The sequence below is a fragment of the Pithys albifrons genome, chromosome 5 (assembly GCF_047495875.1).
Source record: "Pithys albifrons albifrons isolate INPA30051 chromosome 5, PitAlb_v1, whole genome shotgun sequence".
NCBI classification, from domain to species: Eukaryota; Metazoa; Chordata; class Aves; order Passeriformes; family Thamnophilidae; genus Pithys; species Pithys albifrons.
Genome location: NC_092462.1, coordinates 71,997,863 through 72,013,620, shown reverse-complemented (window position 1 = coordinate 72,013,620; position 15,758 = coordinate 71,997,863).

Below are 15,758 nucleotides of genomic sequence, written 5' to 3'. Positions count from 1 at the left end.
AAGATGCTTTTCTTCACTAAGCAAGCAAAATTACAGCAGTAATTAAATGGAACTGTTTTGATTCTTCCTTACCTTTTGCATAAAACGAATTTAAAGTATTTTCTTTAACTAATGGTGACATCTAAGCAAAGTGGTCTTTTCTTTTAAATTCAGAAAAAGAAAAGAAAAAAATCTTGAATTGGCTGGATAATTGCCTAGACACATTAGAGGCAGCTGGAGAATTAAAAGATATTTTGGTCTGTTAATTAGAAAGGGTGGTGTGCCTTGTCATCCACAGTTTCTGTTCCTGTTTCTGCCACAACCTGCCCTGTAACGCTGGACATGTAATTCCTACATATATTTCAGTTTCTTGTTCTGTAAAGCTGAATCCTCCAGGAGAGCAGCAACATAGAGAAACCAGCTAGGATGGGGTGTCACTACACTGACATGAAAATGGATTCCCCAGAGTTCCTCACAGCGCAAACAAGGTCTTTGTTTTTGCAATACTAGCCCCAGTTCCATACTTTTAGCCAAACTGAATGACTTGCCCTGCTTGCCGTGAATAGGATTTTTTCGGCTATTATTGTAATTCTCAGCCACTGAAGACTGCTCTCTATTGCTAAATAAAAGGGGAATTTGAACACTCAGACCATGATTGCCCATAGTGCAGCATTAACAGCTCACTTCCCAGCTCTCCATTTTCCCAGTTGCTCCCCAGTCTTCTACAAATCAGGATAAATGTAAGGTGTGGGCCACTGCCTTTCCTCCTTTGTCATGTTCTAATATTTGTGGATAGGAATCTTTACGATTTTAACTGATAATATTGCCACAGTTTTTTCCTTTTTTTTGTGGGAAATTAGAAGTTATGAATGCTACCTGTTGTAAGCCTCCCTATTTAGTACTTGGGAGGCCTATTTTTATTTTTTTTTGAGGTTGGAAGAATGGAGATCAAGAAAACAATATATTAGGCCACTGGATGTGGTGGTCTAAGGGAGGGATGATTGTGTCATAGGCTGTATGTCCTGATGTGGTAACCATGTTGACTTTAGTATAAATGATTTTTTTAGAGTTTGTCATCCACTTGAGGCCAAATAAGAAGATTTAGAATTTTATGTGATGTCAATATCAATAATTTCCTCGCAAAGAAACGTTTCACATTGGTATGACATGTAGACAATATGATACCAGTGGGAACTTGTTACCTTGAAGCCACCTGTGAGAAGTTTAACATGATGCCCCAAGTCTTCCAGATCAACCATGGCCAAGTTGTGGCAGCAGGAGAATACTTAAATATTTGCAGTGTTTCAATGGGCAGATGCTGCTTTGTCAAGTCATACACACCCAGGCCAATATGTTGGTCTATTATGTTTTTTCTTGTCTTGCTGATCCAGCATTTCATAATAAATTGTGCACTTTTAGGGTGTGGTTTACCATCCCACAGCTCTGCAGTGGAATGTGATGAAGAGCTGAAATGCTTTTTTTGAAAAAAAAAAAAAAGAAAAAAAAGGTAGTGTAGTTTCAGAATTAGCAACACTAATCACAAATTCATGGTGAATTAATTTAATTGTTTCAGCTTGGTAGCAGGGGAAGGGGAGGAGAAGAGGAAATCAAAGGGATTCATGTCACCACTTCTGAAATAAAAGGTTTTGAATCACAACACTTGTGTTTGGGAGTTTATCTGGATTTAATTAAAATAATTTATGATCATGCATGGAAACTATGCAAAACAGTAATTTCTTTCAGTGCCACTCCTGCCCTGCTCTGTGGTGTTTGAACTAAAATCTGTTCTTTGAAGAATCCTGGACTGAACTGAATGCTGCACTGTGGATTGTCAAAAGGTCTTACGCAGACTTTTCGAGTGAACTCAGCCCCAGGCTCCCATCCCAGCCTGGCCAGCGGCTCAGAACGTGGCAGTGGGCAAGGTTCTTCTCAGCACCACATCTATGGGGTTTCCCAGCAAGAGAGGATAACTGCTTGGCTCCTGCTGCCAGGCCACAGCCCCATCCCTCAGCCCCAGAAGGCCACCGATGGGAATGGAATTGCAGTTTCAATGTGTCAGGATCTTCTTTCATGTAACACACAGTAATAAAGCTGTGAAACGGTTTTGTCCCATCTTAATGTTTCTGACAAGCATCTGCTGTGCAAATCAACATAACAATGAGATTCCAGTGGTCGATTCCAGGAAAGCTGCAATCATGCCTTGCCCAAAGCTATAAAACTTTAGTTTTGTGCCCAGACCAATTATTTGTGGGTATTGGTCCTGCTTGGCTGCTGAGACCTCATCTCATCTCTGTGGTCCTGCTTAGCTTCTGAGTTCTCATCTGATCTCTGGTTGAATTACTCCTGGCTGCTTTATATTGTGTTTACATATATATATACACACACACATATATATATATGTCTCTGTGTGTGTAAATATATAGAGAGATATCTTTTTTCTCTGAGAAAAGATCCTTGTTAAAGATTTTCCTATGTATCAGTTGCTATCTTATTGTGTCTATTAATAATAATACAAAACTACTACATATATACAACATTGAATAATATGTATAACAATATTGAAGAAAATCAACCTGAATTTCTGATTATTCTGATTTCCAGTTTGTATAACATTACTGAATGCTCATTAAATAAGGGTATTTTGTGTGTTTGTTTAGTACAAGGGAAATGATTCCTTGTAGACTGAGCTACCCTTCGTTTCCACTTCTAATTGCTAAAAAATGGGTTGTTTAGACCTAGTCTCTATTTATCTACTTAAACAATAAATTAGAGACATGCATGCAGAGAAATAAAACAATCCTTCAGTTAATCTTTGTTAAAGTCATTGCTAGAATAGACTGAAGAGAAATTTAGGTTGCTATATGTGAGCTACTAATATAGGGCCAATAATTATCCATGAGGCAGGACGCTGTGCAAGCTATTTTTATCTTGAAGTCACAATGTATCATTCCTCAGACACATTAAAGTTAATTTGTCTTTGGCAAAAAATTATACAATCAATGGCCACAAAGCAGAGAGAATGGAGCAAGTGAACATCTATCCTTTAATTGAGTGATGGTCCATCCAGGAAACATCCTTGTTGTTAAGAAATGGTCCTTCTGGTCTTGTCTAATGAAAAATGCTTTCTCTGCTGGAATTCAACATGTAGAATGAAGTTCAACAACAAGCTCTTTACTCAGCACTGCAGTGTGGGTAATTATCTCAGTTTCATGCAGTGCCATGATGAAGAGCTTCAGATCCAGCATCATGCACAGTCTGGGGCTCTTCTAACACTGGAAGACTGCAGAGTCACATATTCAAAGAAGACAATTCTAAGTCTAACCGAATTTGTGAGCTTTTGGCTTCTTCTGTGGCCTTCATAATCTTTCTACTCAAATATACAGATACCAAATACATATTCTGGTGGTCAAAACCCAGATATGGTAATGAGACATTCTGGATTCTGTTCCTGGTTTGACTTTTTGATACATTATTTGATCTTTCATAAATGATTCACTGCCCGTAAGCCACTTTCTTTTTCTATAAACTGGGAAATATGTTGTTACAAACTTCACAAAAGCTGCTCTGAAAGAACACAATTACTTTTATTTGGTGCTACAGAATTCATGAAATACTCACATACACTTGAGCCATCTCCTAGCACTTTGTCTAGTAGCAATTTATGGTCCTATAGTCACAGTTTCTAGGGTGGAAGACAGTAGGAATAGTTATTATTGAATGTCTACTTCTCTATCACCAGAGCCATGGCATGTTGGGTGAACACATGAGTCCCAAGGAATTTCCCTGACCTCTCTCTTTGGCAAGGGGCAGGCTGTACTTGGAAAACTTGGAAAACTTCAGAGTTACGGGACAGAATTCCCTCTGAAGGATAATGATTTAACATGGGTAGTGTAGGTTTTTTTCTTTCTTTTTTTTTTTCCCATATGTTTAATTGCAGCAAAAGAAACATGGGAAATAAAACATGCACAACTTCTTTAAAGCTGTGGGTGGTGTCCAGGCAGAGGATGACTGAGGATGCTTTTAGCCATAAACATGACAGTGAGAAGAAGGAAAAGCTTTTAGGCAGGAGAGTTGCTTAGTTTATTCAATAAACTTATTAGAATTGTTTATACTTAGGATAACATTGTTTATAATTAGGATAACATTCCTTTTCCTCTTATATGATACATGAAACCTGATTTCTTGGGAAAAACATTTAGGGTCATTTCATGCTTTGTCAATGTAATTCTGCTGATCTGATATTTAAATTTCCTTTTGACTAAGTGTTATCTTTCCACTAGTATTTATTGGATTTCGCTCAGAGCACCAACAATGAAACAGAAATAGTTCTGACAGAAGAAATTTAGAACACTAAATGTCCAAATGGCTCTAAATGGCCAAATTTAGAACACTAAATGTCCTAAGTTAACTCTCACTGCTTCCTTCTCGTCTTCATTTCCCACCATGCCCTCTCCAGTTCTCCCTACATTTGGAGTTAGGGAAAATCTTGCACTTGCTCCCATTTGAAATTTTGCTACCAACTACTTCACCTTGTGTCTTATCTCATGCTAAATAAAATTACAGGGACTCATAAGTAACATTACTCAAACTCCCATGAAAATATAAAGAGGTAACACTGGTTTTCTGTCTCTTAAATTATGCCTTCATTTTCTGCTTGCAGATCATGGTTGAAATACAAAATATTTTGTTTGTTTTTCAAGGGCTAAGCAGCCATAAATGTGATAGCATAACTGAGAACAAACAGGACTCATTCTTGCCTTGTTATCTCTGCATGAGGTTTAGTACTGGATTGGATTGATGATGTGCTGTGATTTCTCATTCACAAGGAGTTTCAGGAGTAGCCCATAAGGCAGAGCTGTGATTTTCACTTGCATAGAGAGTTGTGTTTATGATTCAAATGGCAGCAAATGGAAAATCTTAATTCAACGCATGCATTTTACTAAGTCCATAAAAAAAATAAAAATAAAGAAAGAAAGAAGTGAAAGCAGGGTAATCCTTTAAAGTGAACAATCTGTGGTGGATGCAGAGCAGCAAATGTTGCTCTTGCTGAGATGTCCGTGCTTATGCAGAGCAAGATAATGGTAAGGATGGTTCATTCAAATTCCTTTGAGACGACTTATCATCCAAAGTACTCTGTCTTCTCAACCAGATTGGAAGGGATCCAATTAAGAGTGGGGACATTCTGCTGAGATTTCTTTAATAACTTTATAGTAAAATGAGGCAACATATGGAGATAAAGTCTAATGCCAGGGAAGAAAAACAGCAAAAAAGAAGAAAGCATATGATCTCTTGGAAAATATACCAAAACACAGACTTCAGGAATTAATTCTGTGGGTTAGAAAATGCGGTCAGGCTTAGGACAGAAGCCTGTCTTAGGACAGAAGGAAGGATTAGCTGATCAGCTGAGGTTCAGTTCTTATATTTTTCCTGGTGACAAGTCTTCAGGTCAGTGGTGATTAGCTGCAGAGATTTCACTCAAGGAAATAAATGCTCTCTTGCCACATGGTGCTTCAATGACTGCACCAAACTGTGTCGTTCTCCTGGAAGAACATAAAAGAGATGTGAACCACCTCCTTGCCACCAGCCTGTGTGACCCATAATCAGGAGAGGAGGCAAGGAAGGATGTAAAGTGGGAAGGGTATGGTCATTACTTTTTGATATTAAACATTTGAATTATCTGGGTTATCTGTCTCATCACTCAGACTGAGCCCAGCATTGACCTGACCTGCTGTACAGAAGGGGACAAGCCATATAACCTCTGCCTCAGTTTCCCTCTCTGTAAGGTAGGGAGAAAATTATTTTCTTAAGTATCTTTTTCTCAGAATATTAACTTTTAAATGTGTTGTTAAAAAACATAACAAAACGAACAGCCTACCAGTCACCTTAGGCTGCAAAGATTTATTATCTGTCTAAAGAATTTGATGAGTGAAACTGAAAAAATACCCAAACAAATAAGAGTGTTACTAATGGGGACTCTCAAAGTATATTTTCTTGACAATATAGGTATGCCAATAAGGGTTAATTAAAATAGCAGGCAATCATGATCAGATTAAATGGGGTGTGTACTAATCTCATGCAGCTGCATGAGAACCTAAAAAGCATATGACTTGAGGATGACAACTGAAAGCAGGGTATTTTTAGCCAGATTCAATAGAACTTTCTTACACTCAATTAATTTGTGCATAATACGGAGATGAAACATTTGCTTTTCTTTCCATCCTCTCTATAGGAGGAATATCAGTATTTCTGGCAGAGAAATATGTCTATGAAAATCTGAGAGTATTTCAGGAAAGAGAAACAGACTTATTCAAAAACAGTACTGTTAGTATTAGTATCTTTATTGATCTACTTTCCAGTTTCTCTTGTGCAGGACATACTATATATGCACATGTGTATACGTCTCTGTGTGTGTGAACAGTGTGCATGTGATGTACAGACAGACACACATCTAGTCCTTTTCAGGAAAAGGAGAAAGGAAACCTTAATGTGGTCTACACGTTTCTCATGAGAGGCAGGAGAGAGGCAGGCTCTGATCTCTGGCCTCCGGTGACCAGTGACAGAACCTGAGGGAATGGCCTGAAGTTGTGTCAGAGGAGGGCTAGGTTGGATATCAGGGAAAGCTTCTTCACCCAGAGAGTGATTGGGCACTGAACAGGCTCCCAGGGCAGTGGGCACAGCACCAAGGCTGACAGAGTACAAGAAGCATTTGTACAATTCTGTCAGGGACAGGGTGTGATTTTTGGGGCTGTCCTGTGCAGGGTCAGCAATTGGACTGGAAGATCCTCATGGGTCTCTTCCAACTCAGGTTATTCTGTGATTTTACATAACTTTTCTGGATACTCCACTAAATATGTGAGCATGGCTTGTGGCTGCAGAAGGTACAGGATGATTCGCTTCTCCCTTTGCCATCAGTGATAACCACTAATTTCATGATGTTCAGAGCATCATTCATAGGCATTTGGGTGAAACTATACATTTTCAGGGGAGAAGGATCATCTCTGGCATCTTCTGCTGAACAATTTCTGGTGAGACTTTGGTCACCTGCAGTTACCTCTTTTGGAAAAGTAATGCTGAGGTGCTAAGGAGATGAAATTCAGGAGCAGAATAAAGACTGGATTGATAGGTTGGTAGCTATTGAATTGTGAAATGCTAGTCCCAGCCACTCTTCAAAACAAACAAGTCTAAACCCTAAAGAAAATCCTTCTGTCCTCATCCTTGATGAGAGTTTAAGAACAGTTCTAGAGAAGGAGAAAAACTATATTGTTTTCAATTTTTCTTACCAGGTGATTTTGCTCTTTGAAGGCTGAACCCACTAAGAACATTACGTGGTTGTTTTGGATGTGAAAATATAACTTTTAACATCTGAAGTTCAAAATATTATAATTTTATGAATGAACATCTAAACCCAGGGCTCTTCTTCATAATTTACCTATCTGGATAATCAATGAGCAGGAGGTTTCAGATAGATCCAGACTCTCCATCTCCAGCTGTTGGCAGGGAAGGACTGCATTTGAAAGGTACCAAATAATGGAAGGTATCCCTGCCCACGGCAGGGTAATTGGAAAAAGTTGATCTTTAAGGTCCCCTTGAACTCAAACGAGTTGATGATTTTTTTTTTTAAATTTTCCCTTCACTGCAGTAGTTTCTGGAAGCAAACTACTGAGATCTCGAAATACCTGGGAAACTGCAGGGAAGGAAATGCAAATGAACTACCTTGAAAACTGTAGTTGGCTCACATTAAGTTAACACATTGTAAAGATGTGGTAGTATTACCATAAACATGGTTTGTTTTAATTTATAGACTTCTTTACATGCGCACTCCTGTGTCCCTAAGGGCCATAAAGCAAAGCCTGAAGAGAAAATAGAAAATGAATAAAAATATATCTTGTCTTCATTTGCGTCAGAATCACAATAAAATGAGGAAATATTATCAATTTAGATGTTGTTTTCTTTTTATTTATAAAGCTTACTGTTTCAGTCTGTTTTAATTATCATCACAGTGCTTACTAAAGTCTGGTAGCACAGAGAAATCTGCATCCCACCTTGACAGCCAGATTAGTATCTAGTCCTAAAAGGTCGACACTTCCTTTAAAACTAGTTCCATAAATCATTTTCCAAGACTTTGTTTTTTGGGGCTTCATTGTTATTTTTTTCTAAGTCCATTTCTCTATAATTTCATGAGTCTTAATGGATAATTCTTTGCAGCTGCATGACAAGAACTGAAAATTTCATGTACAATGTTGTGTAAGGCCAACCAGTATTTTATATTGAGATGTGTCTTCCCTAGAGCAGGGGAAAATATGTTGAACTAGATACAATTGCTGAAAACAATAACATCCAATTTTATCAACAAAATCAGTTCAGAATAGAAAAATGGAGAAAGAATATCAGAAAACACCCAAAACAATGTTGATATTTTTGTTTTATCATTGCAACACATCTAAGCCTTTCAACATTTTTTGTTTTAATTCGGAGAAACAAACAACCTAAAGTCTTTTCATATTGGAATTGCTCTTTCTAAAACTCTCTGAAGGACCATACAAATCTTGTTAGGATTTGATTGAACGGCCATAGTTTGGGGCACTGTAATCTGCTCACAGGTTTGCAGGATGCAGTTTATTGCTGCTTGCTGTGTTTCTGTGAAACAAGGTCCAGCAACAAACAACATACTGCATTTTAATCATAGAATCATAGAATCGATTGGGTTGGAAAAGACCTCCAAGATCATCGAGTCCAACCCTTGGTCCAACTCTAGTCCATTTACCAGATCATGGCACCCAGCGCCACATCCAATCTGCGTTTAAAATTCTCTAGGGATGGTGAATCCACCACCTCTCTGGGCAGCCCATTCCAATGCCTGATTACTCTCTCTGGAAAGAATTTTTTTCTGATATCCAACTTAAATTTCCCCTGGCAGAGCTTAAGCCCGTGCCCTCTTGTCCTATTGCTGAGTGCCTGGGAGAAGAGACCAGCCCCCACCTGGCCAGAACTTCCCTTCAGGCAGTTCTAGACAGTGATGAGGTCACCTCTGAGCCTCCTCTTCTCCAGGCTAAACAACCCCAGCTCCCTCAGCCTCTCCCCATAGGACTTGTGCTCCAGTCCCTTCACCAGCCTTGTTGCTCTTCTCTGGACTTGCTCCAGCACCTCAATATCCTTTCTGAACTGAGGGGCCCAGAACTGAACACAATACTCAAGGTGTGGCCTCACCAACGCAGAGTACAGGGGAAGGATCACTTCCCTGGTCCTGCTGGCCACGCTATTTTTGATCCAGGACAGGATCCCATTGGCCTTCTTGGCCACCTGGGCACACTGTTGACTCATGTTGAGCTTCCTGTCAATTAGTACCCCAAGGTCCCTTTCTGCCTGGCTGCTCTCCAGCCACTCTGTGCCCAGCCTGTAGTGCTGCAGAGGGTTGTTGTGGCCAAAGTGCAGGACCCGACACTTGGCCTTGTTGAACTCCATCCCATAATAAATCCTCTCTGAAGAAATAGCACATTGAGACATAGTGCTGCACAAAATGCTTTGTGGTCAGGGCAGAGCTGCAGTGTCTCGATTACAGTATTAAAAAGAAACATATAAAAAGCCCTTTGGTGCTTCTAATTAACAAATCAATCTTTATGGTTTACACAGGGTGGTGTCAGAAAACTTGTATCACTGAATGGCACTGGTTGGATAAATTTAACAATAACAACATGGCAATTTTGATTTAATAATAATAATAATAATAATAATAATAATAATAATAATAATAATAATAATAATAATAATAATAATAATAATAATAAAGTGATGTATTAGATATTATATCATATAATTTATTATTATTAGCTAATATTATAGTATTATTTTATAATATTATAGTATAATTTGGTATTGGTCTTTATGGTTATTGCTGTTGATGTTGCTGTTGAATTTATTGCTTACTAATTTTGATCTTTTATAGTATTAACCTATTGAGGTTAGTAAAGCTGATGGTTTTCATTTGTTCCTTTTGTACCTTACAGGTAAAATAAATGACTCCTCCTGACTCTCAACCAAACTATATTTAATATTCCTTTATATTTATATATTTAATATTCCTTCAAGATATTATCTACGATGGGACACTGTTGTAGGCTCTGTTAGTTCATAAGCACAGACAAACTTAGTTGTTAAATGAGGAAAAGAATGTGATCACAAAAAGCTGTTGTTCTATAACTACAGTAACCATATGTTATATGCAAGTTACATACTGCTGGCAAGCTTTATAGGATAATTTTTTCTTTTATTTATAATTATGGTATATAAAATAATGCAAATTATATTACTATAAAACAGATGCATATTATTTTTTTCTGGCACTGTTCAAATTTCCTACCTATAAGATACTTGACATTTGAAACAAGCAGAATCTCCTCCACCTAGAAAACCCCTCTGTCCTCTAAGAATTTAATAAAAACGATCCTTCAAAAGCAAAACATCTACCATTATTTTCCTAGATAAAAAAGTAAGGCTTTCTACAAGAAAATACCTCCTTTGACCTGCTGACCTTGCTTCTTTTTATATAGCCCATGGCACAACTGGGCTTGTGGGCTGTGAGTTCATTTTGCCAGCTCATGTCCAATTTTCATCCCCAATTCCTTCTCCACAGGACTGTCCTCAATCCATTCATCACCCAGTCTGTATTGATATTTGTAATTGCCCTGGCCCACTTGCACTTGGCCTTGTTGAGTTGCACAGTGTTCACACTTCTCTGCTTCTCCAGCCTGTCAAGGTCCCTCTGGATGGCATCGGTTCCCTCTGGAGAATTCACAGCACTGCTCAGCTTGGTGTCACCCACAAACTGGCTGAGATTGCACTCAGCCCCGCTGTCCATGTCATTAATAAGGATATTGAACAGCACAGGTCTCAGTTCCTAACCTAAGGGACACCACTTGCCACTGCCCTGTTGCAGCCATGGACAGCAATGCTTTTGGATGTGGTCAATTCGAATAGTCCATCCATAAAACCCATATCTTCCCAAATTAGCAACAAGGATGTTGTGTGGCACAATGTCAAAGGCCTTGAAAGAGACTCAGATTTAAACAGACAGCCTGATATGTTGAGAGATCTGGAAAGCTTAGGAAATATTTTGGTTTGGGATATGTACCTGAATTAAGAGTAGCTGTGAGTGCTTTTGGTCCACAAATCTTTAACTGCTTTCCTAGCATTAATATCATCCTTGCACGGAGCTGAAGGGCGTATATTTTCTTGTCTTTATTTTAAAAATATTGAAAACAAAGGCACAGGCTGTGATTTTAAAAAAGCCCAGTTTTCTTCGACTGATTTCAAGAGGGAAGACTGGAAAATTAAGCTTGAAGAATCAAAGTTACAAAAGACCTCTAGGCTGGATTCTTGGTGTGTGTGTTTGTCGCCTCCCATTTTTGAAGCACTTTTGAGCATCTGTCCCCAGTTACTTGTAATAAAACACTTTTAGAATGTTTCATTTAAAGGATTTGCCTATAGGAATGTGGCTGGCTTGGAACAGAGGTGGAACTGAAGCTGGTTCTCTCAGGTGCTTCCTGTGTTCTCTGCTACAATAACATCCTTTCTATGGTTTCTTTTTTTTTCCTTACAAGTTAGACCTTGTGCATGACCTGCCAAAAAAGGCCTTGGAGAGGTGATCATGGAGCAGTGAGAGCAGCAGCATATGGGTTTTTTAATTCCATGTCTGCATGCTGATTTCAAAACAACATGAAAACCTGTTTCAACAGAATCTGCTTGATGGGAGAAGTGAATAGCATAAAATGGTTGGAGACGACACCTATTCATCAAGAGGCTGATGAGGACGATTTTTTTTTTCCATAAGGGAAACTTTAATCTATAAAATTGAAAAATAAGTAGAGGGAGCTGTTATTGCTAGAGATTGCATATCTGTCTTTAATTGACTGAATGTTCTCAGTGATTTTGCAGATGTGAATTTTACTAGCCCCAAGAGACACTGGAAGTTAAATGTTTCTATAATACTTAAATATAGCACTTAGTTGCATGTATTTAATGCTGTCTAAATGAAGATTTCAGACTGTCTGTGCTATAAGCCTCACTATTCCCCAGTATTATGGGGCTATTAAATCAAATACCTCTGGACCTCTAACTCTTCCTCAAATCGTGTGCATTGATTTGTAAACTGACGGACTAATTCTGTCGCGTGTATGCAGGTTTTGCTGTTTTCCTGTCTCCTCCCTGTTCAAATTGCATTGTCCAGGGGTGGTGGATTAGTTTTGAATGTCATGTGTATTATCATAATGTATTATGATGCTCCTGAGAAGCCTGGCTGGGGTAAGATTTCCCTAAGCTGGTTTTTCATGTCATGTTCCACGTGTTTCTGACAAGGTGCTCAGTTCACTCACTTAGAGATCTCTCTGAGTGTGTGACTTAAGTGATGTTTAATGCATCCTGATGAAAAATCAAAGCACTGGAGCATGAAGCTTGCAGTAATTAGTGTAGTTTACTCCCACTGCCATCAGATACCGTGACATCTTTGCACGCTGCTGTGCGTCCTGTAACACGGAACACCCTTGTTGGTAGCAACAAGATGGATTTAGTCCCTCACAGTGCAGGAATTTCTTGCACAGAAAAAAATATCCCATGATATTTTTGTATAGTTTCTTCAAATATGTTTTGCCAAATTTTAGCTTACCTCAAAATTCGGTTCTTTTTTACATTATTTTATTCAGAAAGTACTTGATTTATTTCTAGTTAAATGGTCCTCATTATCCTTGGTTTGTTTTTCATTACATATTTCCCTTTCAATTCATAGAGCCATACGCTGAAGTAAATTTACTGTCAAAATTATATGTACCTTAAGTAACACTTCTCAGTGTTGACTGAAAATGGAAACTGGTAATGCTAAACAATAAGGGAAGAATAAAGGGTGTGAATGTAAGAGGAAGGAGTCCAATTCTGCCATGATGTCCACTAGCATTACTCAATAGTACAGAAAGGAAAAACACATTTATTTTCTATGAAAATTAGTGATTAAAACAAAACAAAAAAATTTCTGCATTGAGATGAAAACAAGAGTTTTAATGGTCCAACAGGAAGAAATAATTAAAAAAAATGTACCAGCTGAGATGAATTTATCTCTATCGTGGATATTTGTCCTGGAATAGATAGATCAGATGCAGAGCAAGATTTTAAATGCCATTTTCACAGCTCATGATGTCAGTACAAAAAATACTAAATTAACGGTTAGTTATGTTTCCTTTTTTTCTTTTTCCCCTCTATATTTGTGTGACTACAAGTTAACATATCTCTGTCTGTGCATATAGATAAATAAATTCACTAGATGTATATAATATTTGGGTTTATGTGTGAAAATATTTATTTAAGAAATTGGCATTTTGACAACAGCAACAAAAAAAATCTCAGCCTGAACCACTTTTCTTAAATAAAGCTGCCATTTTCTTGTGAAACATTCTCTTCTTAAAAGAATTGCAAAGACTTGTAAATGAGCTTTTTTTACCAAACTTATGTGAAAGACATGACCTGACTTCATAAAATTGAAAATAATAAATAAGAATACATAAGCAGGAAGCATAAGTACATGAGAAATAAGGCAGAAATTTGCTTTGTCTACACAGACATATTAATTGGCAATAAGGAAACAGTATCTAGTTGGAAAACCAGATATCTTGTACTCACAGTCATCTGATGACATGGAACTGAAAGGTACATGCCTTTCCAGGAAGAAAAACATCCTAATATTTAAATTAAAACCTTATAATATTATAGCTGATTGATAGGGTGCCCTATGGTGTTACACAAGGTGGCAGCTTAGTGTGAGGCTAATCAGGACCAAAATGCCAGGGGTCTGCCATCCCTGCCACTGAAAACACATATCACAGAGACAGCTGGCAGACAGGGATATATTCAAGTGTCATGCTCATATTTTTGTTATTTAGGGTATATAGAATCTGTGATGCTAATGTACTGATCAAAGTCTGAAAACCTTAAAGACAGCCAATGTGAACATAGATCTTAATGTTCACCGAAAATTTGGACATTTCTTGTCTCTGGGCAGGTGGGAGTTTCTGGCCATCCCATGTGCTGTTGAAAACATTCTTAATTTATGTGCTCTTTGTCCCACTTTCTTGACCCTAAATCTGCCTTGTACATGGATCAGCCCAGAAGCAGACAAGGGATTTACAGCACTGTTCATTTTGGAAGGCATAAGGCAAAGACAACAGTTCTTTATTCAAATAAACAAAATGCATCATATCCTGTTTGAGTATTAATGACAATTTAAGTAATAAGAAAGGTGATCAACTCATCCTTTGTCACAGAACAGCTCAGTGTGGACTCCGACGTGAAACTTTTCTTACCTGTGTGTTGGTTTATCAATAACTAAAAAGGTAAATATTTGAAAGATCATGGGGATTTGTTTTAATCAGCAGTTTCTTCCTTAGTCTAACTCTTCTGTTTGGCTACAATACAATGCAACAGTTGTATACAATTTCTTCTTCTTAGACACAAGAAACTTTTGATTTTGGTTTTATTCTGGCAGCAGAGAGCTTACACTGTAAGAATTCAGTTCCTGGGATCTAAATTCCTGGGGCATGACTGCAACCAGTAAAAATACCTGCTTTGTTAGCAACACAGTTTTCTTCTCATAGTCATACTCAGAATATTTCTGACAGGGATTTGTTCTCTTGATATTTTGAGATTTAAAGTTCATGGCTACCAATACCTGTTCTGTATGCAGAGAAGCCAGATGGAGTCATGAGTCATTCTAAATATTTCTTTTGAGGTTAGCATAAGTGAATTGCTTTTCAGGTGGAATCCATCAGGTCCCCGGAATGTGTTCTTGTCTACAAATTCTTCCTGCTGCATTATATTGCTCTTCTTCAAAATGTTAAATGTCTTGATTTGCATTTGCATGAGCTGATTGAACCCTTGTTCTGGTTTTCATGAATAAGGGTTGCATTTCATCGTCCCTTTTCCTCATTGTAATTTTTACTTCATGTTTCTTACAGAGGCATTGTTATGTGGGCTCAATTTTCAAATGATTTTACATATATTTTCCATAACATCTTTTTCTATTGTCACTGAATTGTGATAAAAATATTGGGTTTATTTTCTTTCCTTCTCATTTCATACTTTGCTCACCTTCTGAAATCTCCAGTTGCATCTTCTGATGGAGACTGAATGAAATGCTGTCTTAATTTAGAAAATTATTCCATGCAGTAACTGTGTCAAATTTTTTTTCTGGGAGGAGGAAGGGTGGGTTGGAGAAGCAGTAAAGAAACTCACATTTTGTTCAAATCATGTTCTAAGCAAAATTTTCACTGATTCACTGATCTGTGTGAGAGGTTTCAGAATAAAAGCTCCACATTTTTAGTAAAAGCTCCATCCTCTGGTCTCTGTTATGCTGACCCACTTAGAGGTCAGTGAAATTTTAAAAGTAGATACATTTCAGGAAAAACTCATATTTTAATAAAGTATTTCCTGTCTATATTTTTTCTTTATAAATTGCAGGATTTACTGGGCTGACTTGTTGAAGAATGACTAGAAGTTTTAAGGGTGAAGTGGGATTGGTCCTTTTACCCGCATACTAATGGTAGAAGAATGAAACTTGTTTGTGGGGGGGTTTTCTTTGTTTTTTTGGTGGGCAGCAAATTCACCATTCCAAGCTCAGATACCTAAACTAAAACATCTCTTGGCAACTTTCCATTGTGACCTGATGTATTTTTACTGTTGGAGATGATGCCAAAGGGGGTTTTGTTCTGATTTTCACATTTTGTAGATTTTAGAAACACAGT